Here is a 12,652-nt window from a genome sequence, read left to right as displayed (position 1 = left end):
GAGGATCCAGAGAACCAGGTAGCTTCAGAAGCTTTCTACATTGCCATTTGATATAAAAGCAAGGATGTATGAGTGTTTCTCAAGAACCAGAAGTGAACAAATGGAACAGAGTGGCCTGGAGAACATGAGATGCTAGCTGTATTCCACCTGAGAAAGACTACATAATGGTTTCTCACAGACGTTAGTGAAGACTATGAGAGAAGGTCGTGAACCAGTACAGATCTTCTGTAAGACGGCTGCATGGAGAGGCAGAGTGATTCCCTCCAAAAGAAAGAAGAAAGCACTGGATTCCCAAGGGAGAGAGAAAGAGTATGCGTGTGTGGTGGAAGAAAAATGTATTGAATGATTGCTTCCATCATGGGGAGTACTGCAGAAAGTTCCTGGTAGTTTCAAAGCCACTCCTAGAAAAGGAGGCAACACGGATCACCAAGGCAAGAAAGAATCCGCTACAAACGTTGTTCAGAGCAGGAGGCGGCCAGTTCTCCATGGTGTGTCTGTCCTTGCTCACGTGCTGTTTCCCCACCACCCTGACCCTCAAGCTTCCTTTCCCATCACAGCAGATAAGACTCTTGGGTAGGGGGTAGAATCTGACCAGAGTGTAGGATAAAGGGAGAAGCTGACTGAAGTTGCTAACCTTGCCACAGGCTACTAACCTCCAAGGACCCTGGACTGGGTAAGGAAAAGATGCTTTTTAAAATAAAATTTGGAAGTTTTGAAGATCACCTGGTTTACACCCGTGCTAGCCAATACAGAAGCCACTAGCCATGCTTGACTATGTAAATTTAAAACAAGTAGAAATAAATAAGACTAAAAATTCAGCTTGTTGATCATACTCTTCCATATTTCAAGTGCTTGATAACTACATGTGGCTGCTTTACTGGACAGCACAAATGTAGAACATTTCTAGTAGCATTGGCTCTAGATATTACCAATTTCTGAACTGAGACTTTTGCTTGTTTGTTACTAAAAGTCATCAGGAGATTATTTGTTATTACCTATACAAGCCGATAGCCTGATTTCACAGAGAAGATGGCTAGGAGTAGAGAAGAGTAGTTGATATTTGGATTGCACAATGAGTTACAGCTGTTCAGTATATCAGTTTTACATGGAGGCAAAACTCTCAGCCCATTTTAAAGTATCAGTCATCATTTGCAATAATAAAAATCAAATGTATTGTCTGTGACTCTATCTCCATTTTTTTTTTTCTTTCTTGGAAAACTTTAGGTAAAGTGAGAAAAGAATACTAAACAGTCAGTGAAGGGATTTGTTGTGTTAGTCACTCAGTCATATCCAACTCTTTGCAACCCCATGGACTGTAGCCTGCCAGGCTGCTCTATCCATGGAATTTCCCAGGCAAGGATACTGGAGTGGGTTGTCATTTCCTTCTCCTGGGGCTCTTCCTGACCCAGGGATTGAACCCAGGGTCTTCTGCATTGCAGGCAGATTCTTTACCATCTGAGCCAGCAGGGAAGCCTGTAAAGGAACATTTAAACCAGATAAAATAATGACATTTTAAGGTTCTAAAATTCATTCTAAATTTTTTAAATGCTTCTGAAAATAAAAGTATTACTTAAATGTTGTAAATATTGTAAAATATCATTTTATAGGACGAGAATCTGAAAATTTATGTTTTTTTCAACTTTTGTGAATTTGACTTGCTGTGATAATAATAAAATGTGTAGTCATGATAATTTAGTCATTAATATAAATAATGCAGACACTTAAAAATCTTCTTGGATCCTCATGAGTTCCAATAATCACTACAGTTTTCTTTTTTGCCATGTACCCAACCCAAGACAGAAGGCAAGTAGATTTAGTCCACTTATAAACATATTTGTTCTCTTTTTATCCACTACTTTCTGAAGATTTAATGTGACATATTAAAAACATAAAATCATATGAAATACTTCATCATAAACACCAACCCTACAAAAAATTCTTAGCACATTACTCCATGGGGAAATAAGTGTAATCTTTCTGCTGAAAACATATGGCAAATTCACAAATAGTGCTTTTGCAGGTGCTTTAGATGAGAATAATGTTGCTTATAAATCTCCAGGAAAGTGATAGCATGTTAGTGCTGGAGATGCTAGAGCACTTCAAGTCCACCTCTCACCCTTGACAGATGCAGAAATTGAGTTCCATTGTCATTTGCCCTGGGTAGCAGGTGGACTTTACAAATGTTACCAACAGGCGATTTAGAATGGGAAAAACAAAATTCATGCATTGGCCCTGACAAGTATTTGTTGGCAAATTTGGGCAAGGTGCCCAATATCTCCAGACTTCATATTTGTCCTGTGTAAACTGAGAATAATAATAGAACACTTATCTCATAAATTTCTTATAAGGTATATTTGTAACATATACAGTTTATTCTAGCCATCATTTTTCTTCTCATTTAGTGCTTTAAATGTTTCTTATGATCATGTGCTTAAAGTCACACAACAAAGTGTGTGAAGTCACAAGCCATTCACCTTCCTCCATATGTTGTCAGCTCAGGGATGCCAGCCCCTCAGTTGTGACAGCCCATGGTCAGCCTTGTGGAGCCATTTTTCCCAAAGCAGACTCCTAGTGCCAGAGTAGGTAGGATTAAGACAGTGTCCATCCTCAGCTACATTTGTTCCAGACTCCTCTTTCACATTTGCACACACGACTCCAAAGCAGAAGAACTTCCCTCAGTCCCAAGCCTTCCCCTACTTCCTTTCCCCAAATAAATGACACAGTTTTCAAAGGAAAACTACATCTTCTTACACATAAATTTTGTGTGTACCACTTTGACATAGAGTATGTCAGTCAAGAGACAAACTGTCAGTCAAGAGACAAGCCAAATTAGTAAAAGCAGAACAAGAAGAAAAATTTGTGATTGAATCAACTCACAAACCACTCACCAGACAGCACAGCCTGTGTTGGGGAAAAAAAATTGACTATAGGTAACGGGATACCAGCGGAGAAGGCAATGGCGCCCCACTCCAGTATTCTTGCCTGGAAAATCCCATGGGCAGGGGAGCCTGGTAGGCTGCAGTCCATAGGGTCGCTGAGGGTCGGACAGGACTGAGCGACTTCACTTTCACTTTTCACTTTCCTGCATTGGAGAAGGAAATGGCAACCCACTCCAGTGTTTTTGCCTGGAGAATCCCAGGGACGGGGGAGCCTGGTGGGCTGCCATCTATGGGGTCGCACAGAGTTGGACACAACTGAAGCGACTTAGCAGCAGCAGCAGCAGCAACGGAATACCAGAGCTGGCTTTGATTTTGCCTCCAAAAGTGAAAGTGAAAGTAGCTCAGTTGCGACTATGCTTCAGGCCAGAATGCTGGAGTGGGTAGGTGTTCCTTCTCCAGAGGCTCTTCCCAACCCAGGGATGCAACCCAATTCTCCTGCATTGCAGGTGGATTCTTTACCAGCTGAGCTACTAGGGAAGCCCTTGCTTCCCGAGTACATAACGAATCCAAGTATGCTTTAGGCAACCATCAGTAAATGCTGGGAAGTACAGATCTGTCAAATAATTGAAGGTATCCTGACCAAGCACGCAGGAGCCTGAAACAGTGCTGATGGGAAGAAAGCTTCAGAGATGTAGCAGCAGCCATTATACCCAATCTAATCTCTGGGGATAGAAAGGAATTCTCCTGACATCACACATTGTTCTGTGTTCTGACACACTTCAGTACAATTTTAAAGCCTACATTTTGGAACTCAAAAAAAATTTCTCCCCACCTTGTGGATCAATAAATCTAATTTTCAGAAGGTAATAGATGCTCAAAAGACTAACTGACCAACCGTACAAGGAGAAGGGTTCAGTTCAGTTTGGTTGCTCAGTCGTGTCTGACTCTTTGTGACCCCATGAACCACAGCTCGACAGGCCTCCCTGTCCATCACCAACTCCCGGAGCTTACTTAAACTCATGTCCATTGAGTCGGTGATGCCATCCAACCATCTCATCCTCTGTCGTCCCCTTCTCCTCCTGCCCTCAATCTTTCCCAGTATCAGAGTCCTTTCAAATGAATCAGCTCTTCACATCAGGTGGCCAAAATTTTGGAGTTTCAGCTTCAACATCAGTCCTTCCAATGAACACCCAGGACTGATCTCCCTTAGGATGGACTGGGTGGATCTCCTTGCAGTCAAAAGGACTCTTAAGAGTCTTCTCCAACACCACAGTTCAAAAGCATCAATTCTTCAGTGCTTGGCTTTCTTTATAGTCCAACTCTCACATCCATAAATGACCACTGGAAAAACCATAGCCTTGACTAGACAGACCTTTGTTGGCAAAGTAATGTTTCTGCTTTTTAATATGCTGTCTAGGTTGGTCATAACTTTCATTCCAAGAAATAAGCATCTTTTAATTTCATGGCTGCAATCACCATCTGCAGTGATTTTAGAACCCCCTAAAATAAAGTCAGCCACTGTTTCCACTGTTTCCCCATTTCCCATGAAGTGATGGGATCAGATGCCATGATCTTAGTTTTCAGAATGTTGAGCTTTAAGCCAACTTTTTCACTTTCTTCTTTCACTTTTATCAAGACGCGCTTTAGTTCTTCTTCACTTTCTGCCATAAGGGTGGTGTCATCTGCATATCTGAGGTGATTGATATTTCTCCTGGCAATCTTGATTCCAGCTTGTACTTCTTCCAGCCCAGCGTTTCTCATGACATACTCTGCATATAAGTTAAACAAGCAGGGTGACAATATACAGCCTTGAAGTAATCCTTTTCCTATTTGGAACCAGTCTTTTGTTCCATGTCCAGTTCTAACTGTTGCTTCCTGCCCTGCATACAGATTTCTCAAGAGGCAGGTCAGGTGGTCTGGTATTCCCATCTCCTTCAGAGTTTTCTACAATTTATTGTGATCCACACAGTCAAAGGCTTTGGCATAGTCAATAAAGCAGAACTAGATATTTCTCTGGAACTCTCTTGCTTTTTCGATGATCCATCGGATGTTGGTAATTTGATCTCTGGTTCCTCTTCCTTTTCTAAAACCAGCTTGAACATATGGAAGTTCACAGTTCACGTATTGCTGAAGCCTGGCTTGGAGAATTTTGAGCATTACTTTACTAGCGTGTGAGATGAGTGCAATTGTGCGGTAGTTTGAGCATTCTTTGGCATTGCCTTTGTGACTGGAATGAAAACTGACCCTTCCCAGTCCAGTGGCCACTGCTGAGTTTTTCAAAGGGGAAATGTTAAGGGAAATAAATACATCCCTCTTGTATGTGAAAATAGATCCCACTATATCAGGAGCTCCAAACAGGTAAAACACATTGCCATAAAATATTCAGTTCAGTTCAGTCGCTCAGTCGTATCCAACTCTTTGTGACACCATGAATCACAGAACACCAGGCCTCCCTGTCCATCACCAACTCCCGGAGTTCACTCAGACTCACGTCCATCGAGTCAGTGATGCCATCCAGCCATCTCATCCTCTGTCGTCCGCTTCTCCTCCTGCCCCCAATCCCTCCCAGCATCAGAGTCCTTTCAAATGAGTCAGCTCTTCACTTCATGTGGCCAAAGTACTGGAGTTTCAGCTTTAGCATCATTCCTTCCAAAGAAATCCCAGGGCTGATCTCCTTCAAAATGGACTGGTTGGATCTCCTTGCAGTCCAAGGGACTCTCAAGAGTCTTCTCCAACACCACACTTCAAAAGCATAAATTCTTCGGCACTCAGCCTTCTTCACAGTCCAACTCTCACATCCATACATACTGGAAAAACCATAGCCTTGACTAGACGGATCTTTGTTGGCAAAGTAATGTCTCTGCTTTTCAATATGCTATCAAGGTTGATCATAACTTTTCTTCCAAGGAGTAAGCGTCTTTTAATTTCATGGCTGCAGTCACCATCTGCAGTGATTTTGGAGCCCAGAAAAATAAAGTCTGACTGTTTCCACTGTTTCCCCATGTATTTCCCATGAAGTGATGGGACCGGATGCCATGATCTTCGCCTTCTGAATGTTGAGCTTTAAGCCAACTTTTTCACTCTCCACTTTCACTTTCATCAAGAGGCTTTTTAGTTCCTCTTCACTTTCTGCCATAAGGGTGGTGTCATCTGCATATCTGAGGTTATTGATATTTCTCCTGGCAATCTTGATTCTAGCTTGTGCTTCTTCCAGCCAGAAAATATTAGGTTAGCTTAAAAGTTCATTCAGGTTTTTCAGTAAGATGTTACGGAAAAACGCAAATGAATTTTTGGCCAACCCAATAGGTGACAATGTGTAGATGAGAACTGAGTTAGATATAATTCTTTCTGTAACATTCGGCCCCCTGATACTCATTTGCACCCAAATTTCTGAAAGAAAAAGTATAACAGAATTTATGGAACAAATCAGGGCTTTGGAAGACATATGTTAAGGATAAATGTTTCCATATTATATAGTTATCAGCAAAACTCTATAATGTCCATGTTAAAAAAGGCTTACTGACCTCCAAGGTAAGTCTTTGTCACCAACTTTCAGAGAGCTTGGTATCAGACTTGGAAGACACTTGCCCTATATGGTTGTACTGTATTCCTTGGGTTACTTTACTCAAAAATCTCACCTCTTGGCTTCTTGACAAGCTGCCCTTTAATCATATTTTCCTAATTGCAAATTCAGATGCTCTCAAGATCCCTCTCAAGATCATCTTTTAGACTTGTCATTAGCAGCATTTGCCAGACCTCTTGCAAATGGAAAATTTGCCAGAAAATTTCCATTTCTATCATTTACTGATACCATCCCTTACCCTTTCATATTTTATAACTCAACTGCAACAAATCAAGGTCTCCACTGAAGTGAAAGGAAGCCAATCTTTTCTTCCACTTTTACACTGAGTCCCATCCCCTATTTGCTCTTTCATTTTTTTCTGTCTTTTGGCATCATTATCTATCAACAGCTATAACAGATACAGGAATTTATTGAAAATATATGCTCTAATGTCACCTGTGATTAAAACTGTCCCCTCATTTTTCTGTTTACTTTTTAAAAATATTTTATTTCCTACTAACTAGTCAGTCCTCACAGTCGCTTCTGTTTGTTCTTCCTATCACTGTAAAACTGCATTGTCAAAATCACCAATAACCTCCATCACACCAAATCCAATAGATAGTCCTACTCTCTCATTTTTTCTTGTAGTTAAGACCTGTGGACCCTGCTCTGCTTGGCTTCTCTCCCTCCATTGGCTTCACTGTCCTGCCTCTCTCCTGATTTTTCCTCCCACTACACTGCTTTCTTCCGTTTCCTTTGCTTACTCTCTCTTTTCTACCCATCTCTACTTGGACTCTCTTTTGTTCTTTATCTATACTCTTTCTTTAAATAATTTCAAGTGCCTATAAATTTTAGTTGCCTCTTGTATGCTGATGACTATCAACTCCATCTCCAGTATCTCTCCTGAGTTCCAGTCTAATGGATCCCACTGCATATATAACTTTAAGGTTGGATGTCTAATAGAAAATTCTCCTCAAAGCAGGTCCCTTTCATACTCTTCTCCCTATTAGAAAAAGGCACTAATTTCTAATGCATTTTTTTAAGAAAAACTCCCAGGAACTATGATCAAACAGCTTCTAGAATGAAAGCCACAAACAGAGAAAGCTAACCAACTTATTACAAAGATCACAGCCTCATGTTACTCAATGAAACTATGACCTATGTGGTGCAGGGCCACCCAAGATGGATAGGTCATGATGGAGTGTTTTGACAAAATGTGGTCTGTGGAGAAGGGAATGTCAAATAACTTCAATATTTTTGATGTGAGAACTCCACGAATGAAGTTGAAAAGGCAAACATTTATGACACTGAAAGATGAGCCCAACAGGTTGGTGGGTGCCCAATATACTACTGGAGAAGAATGGTTAGCTCCAGAAATAATGAAGAGGCTGAGCCAAAGCAGAAATGAGGCTCAGTTACAGATGTATCTGGTGGTGAAAGTAAAGTCTGATGTTATAAAGAACAATATTGCATAGGAATCTGGAATGTTAGGTCCATGAATCAAGGTAAATTGAACATGGTCAAGCAAAGGATGGCAAGAATGAACATGAACATCTTAGGAGTCAGTGAATTAAAATGGATCAGTTCAGTTCAGTTCAGTTGCTCAGTCGTGTCTGACTCCCTGCGACTCCATGAACTGCAGCACGCCAGGCCTCCCTGTCCATCACCAACTCCCAGAGTTTACCCAAACTCATGTCCATCGAGTTGGTGATGCCATCCAGCCATCTCATCCTCTGTCGTCCCCTTCTCCTCCTGCCCCTAATCTCTCCCAGCATCAGAGTCTTTTCCAATGAGTCAACTCTTCACATGAGGTGGCCAAAGTATTGGAGTCTCAGCTTCAGCATCAGTCCTCCCAATGAACACCCAAGACTGATCTGCTTTAGGATGGACAAGTTGGATCTCCTTGCAGTCCAAGGGACTCTCAAGAGTCTTCTCCAACACCACAGTTTAAAAGCATCAATTCTTTGGTGCTCAGCTTTCTTCAGAATGGGCAGATTTAATTCAGATGGCCATTATATCCACTACTATGGGCAAGAATCCCTCAGAAGAAACAGAGTAGCCCTCATAGTCCACAAAAGAGTCCAAAATGCAGTACTTGGGTGAAATCTCAAAAACAGCAGAATGATCTCAATTTATTTCCAGGGCAAACCATTCAACATCACAGCAATCCAAATCTATGCCCCAAACACTAATGCCAAAGATGAAGCTGAATGATTCTATGAAGACCTACAAGACTTTCTAGAAATAACACCAAAAAAAGTTGTCCTTTTCATCATAAGGTATTGAAATGCAAAGGTAGGAAGTCAAGAGATACCTGAAGTAACAGGGAAGTTTAAAGCAGGGCAAAGGCTAACAACTTTTGCAAAGAAAACACACTGGTCAGAGACAACACCTTCTTCCAACAACATAAGAGATGACTCTAGAAATGGACATCATCAGATGATAAACATCAAAATCAGATTGATTATAATTCTTTGCAGCCGAAGATGGGAAAGCTCTATATAGTCACCACAAATAAGACCTGGAACTGGCTGTGACTCTGATCATGTGCTCTTTATTGCAAAATTCAGGCTTAAATTTAAGAATGTAGGGTAAAAATAGACTATTCAGGCATAACATAAATCAAATCTCTTATGATTGTATGGTGAAGGTGTAGAATAGATTCAAGGGATTAGATGTGATAGACAGAATGCCTGAAGAACTATGGATTGAGCTTTGTAATATTCTACAGGAAGTGTACAAAATCATCCCCAAGAAAAAGAAATTCAAGAAGGCAGAAAGGCTGTCTGAGGAGGCTTTCTGAGGAGGCCTTACAAATAGCTAAGAAAATAAGAGAAGGGAAAAGCAAAGGAGAAATGGGAAGGTATACCCAAATAAATGCAGAATTCCAGAGAAAAGCACAGAGAGATAAGAAAGCCTTCTTAAGTGCATAATGCAAAGAAATAGAGGAAAACAAAAGAATGGGAAGAACTAGAGATCTCTTCAAGAAAATTGGAGATACCAAAGGAACACTTCATGCATAGATAGGGTCAATAAAGGAAAGAAATGGCAAGGACCTAACAGAAGCAGAAAAGATTAAGAAGAGGTGGCAAGACTACATAGAGAACTATACAACAAAGGTCTTAGTGACCTGGATAACCACCATGGTGTGGCCACTCACCTAGAGACGGACATCCTAGAATGTGAAGTCAAGTGGGCCTTAGGAAGCTTTACTACAAACAAAGCTAGAAGAGGTGATGGAACTCCAGCTGAGCTATTTCAAATCCTAAAAGATGATGCTGTGAAAGTGCTGCACTCAATAGGTCAGCAAATTTGGAAAATTAAACAGTGGCCACAGGACTGGAAAAGGTCAGTTTTCATTCCAATCTCAAAGAAGGGTAATGCAAAGAATGTTCAAACTACCATACGGTTGTACTCATTTCACATGCTAACAAAATAATGCTCAAAACCCTTCAAGCTAGGCTTCAACAGTATGTGAACTGAGAAATTCCAGATGTACAAGCTAGAATTAGAAAAGGCAGAGGAGCCAGAGATCAAATTGCCAACAACTGTTGGATCATAGGAAAAGAAAGAGAATTCTGGGTGGGGTTGGGGGGACATCTACTTCTGCTTCATTGACTATGTTAAAGGCTTTGACTATGTAGATCATGGCAAACTGTGAAAAATTCTAAGAGATTGGAATACCAGATCACCTCACCTGTCTCCTGAGAAACCTGAATCCAGGAAAAGAAGCAGTAGTTAGAACCAGACATGGAAGAACAGACTGGTTCAAAATTGGGAAAGGAATACATCAAGACTGTATATTGTTTCTCTGTTTATTTAACTTATATGCAGAGTACATCATTTGACATGCTGGGCTGGAAGACTCACAAGCTGGAATCAAGGTTGCTGGTAGAAATATCAACAACATCAGATATGCAGATGATACCATTCTAATGGCAGAAAGCAAAGAGGAAATAAAGATCCTCTTGATAAGGGTGAAAGAGGAGAGTGAAAACGCTGGCTTAAAACTCAACATGCAAAAAAACTAAATCATGGCATCTGATTCCATGAATTCATGGCAAATAGAAGGGGGGAAAGTGGAAACAGTGACAGATTTTTTTTTTCCTGGGTTCCCAAATCACTGTGGATGGTGACCACAGCCATGAAATTAAAAGATGCTTGCTCCGTTGGAGGAGGGTGGGGAAGAGGAGGGGAAACCTATAACAAATTTAGACAGTGTTTTGAAAAGCAGACAACACTTTGCCGACAAAGGTCCAGGTAGTCAAAACTATGGTTTTTCTTGTAGTCATGTATGAATGTAAGAGTTGGACCATAAAGAAGGCTGATGCCTTTGAACTGTGGTGCTGGAGGTGACCCTTGAGAGTCCCTTGGACAGCAAGGAGATCAAACCATCAATCCTAAAGGAGATCAACCCTGAATATTCATTGAAAGGACTGACACTGAAGCTGAAGTTGCAAGACTTTGGCCACCTGATGCGAAGAGCTGACTCACCGGATGCTAGGAAAGATTGAAGGCAGGAGGAAAAGGGGGTGAGAGAGGATGAGATGGTTGGATGCCATCACTGACTCAATGGATATGAATTTGAGCAAACTCCATGAGATAGTGAAAGACAGGGAAGTCTGGCCTGGTTCATAGGTGGCAAAGAGTCAGACATGACTTACAGACTGAACGACAACATCTTCTGCTTCATATGATGCTTTTAAGAGAAGGAAATCATTAATGACATTTTAAATTCTGTCTTTAACCATGAGTGTCCCTGGAATAACACCAATAGTACTGCCAAGAAGTTGCAGGTAGTTAGCACTGGACAGAAGAAAATATAATTTAGGATGACTCATTGACAGTTCTTCTCTGCTTCCACTACTGTAGTGAAGGTTAAAAGCTGGTAGCCATATAAATCCTGTAACTACATAATGTTGGGTTCATTTTCCTTTCAGGTTTATGAAGAATTTTTTGTTGTTGTTGTTCTTGTATTTTTAGGGGCATGGAAAAGAAAAGAATGAACAAATATCACAAATGCTTTTTCCCATCCTCTTCTCCCTGGAGTATTTTGTTCCAGGAAATTTCCACCTATAAAGATCATATTCAACTTCTAAAGACTACCTCAAACGATGCCTCCTTTATCACTATTACCCAATTTCTCAGCTGAAACTGATCTCTTTCTCCATTGAACTTGAATAGTAGCTTTGCTTAAAAAGTATTTTTGGAAATTGTAGATTTTCAGACAATTTTAAGCAATAACATAAATAAATCAAGCACCCTACCCGCAGTTTCCTCAGTGGTGATGTCTTCCCTAAATATAGCACAATATTACAGCTAGACACTGATATAATCCACCAGCCCTACTCAGATCCTGCCAGTTTTATAGTCATTCGTTTGTGTTTATGGGTACTTTTGACCTTTTATTTTCATCATATTTTTAAATTTCCTATAAATAGCAGCACAGTCAAGATGCACAGCAGTTTCATCACAAGGATCCCTTGTCCTACATTTCATAGCCAAAAACAGTTTTTTCTACCTCCTCAGTCCCTGGCAACCATTAACCTGGCCTCCATCTCTATAATTTTGTCATTTCAAGAATGTTACATAAGGGAAGTCATACAGTAGGTAACTGTTTGGGCTTGGTCTTCCTCATTCAGTATAATGCCTCTGAGATTCATCCAAGTTGTGTGCGTCAGTGGTGGTTCTCCTTATAGCTGAGTAGTATTTCCTGGTATGAATATGTCACCTTGTGTTTAGCTATTCACATACTGAAAGATGCTTTTATGGTTGTTTCCATTTTTTGGATCTTACAAATGAAGCGGCTCTGAAAACTCATGTACAGATTTTTGTGTAAACATATGTTTTTATTTCTTTGGAATAAATGCTGTAAACAAAAATATTGGAAAGCTAAACAACTGATAAAAGGTTATTAAATGCTTTTGGAAATGGAAACTTTGTATCCACTAAGGATCTAAGTAGCTATGAGGAATAGGTATTGCAGTGCTTTTTGTTAAGTGAAAAAGCATGTTCTTTTATCCTGAAACTTGTTTATTCCTTTTTAGTCATGCAAAAAATTAATTTTATATTATAAAAGATTACCAAGACATGGCTAACTGTATCAATAATCATTAGTTCAGTATTTGGTAAAAAAATTTTATCAACATTTGGACATTAAGTCAACTAAGTTGACACCTGAGTAGGACACCAAAGTCTTGCACACTTTTCT

The sequence above is a fragment of the Bos indicus x Bos taurus genome, chromosome 7 (assembly GCF_003369695.1).
Source record: "Bos indicus x Bos taurus breed Angus x Brahman F1 hybrid chromosome 7, Bos_hybrid_MaternalHap_v2.0, whole genome shotgun sequence".
Taxonomy (NCBI): Eukaryota; Metazoa; Chordata; class Mammalia; order Artiodactyla; family Bovidae; genus Bos; species Bos indicus x Bos taurus.
The sequence above is the reverse complement of the archived record's forward strand: the minus strand, read 5'-3'. Positions refer to the sequence as shown.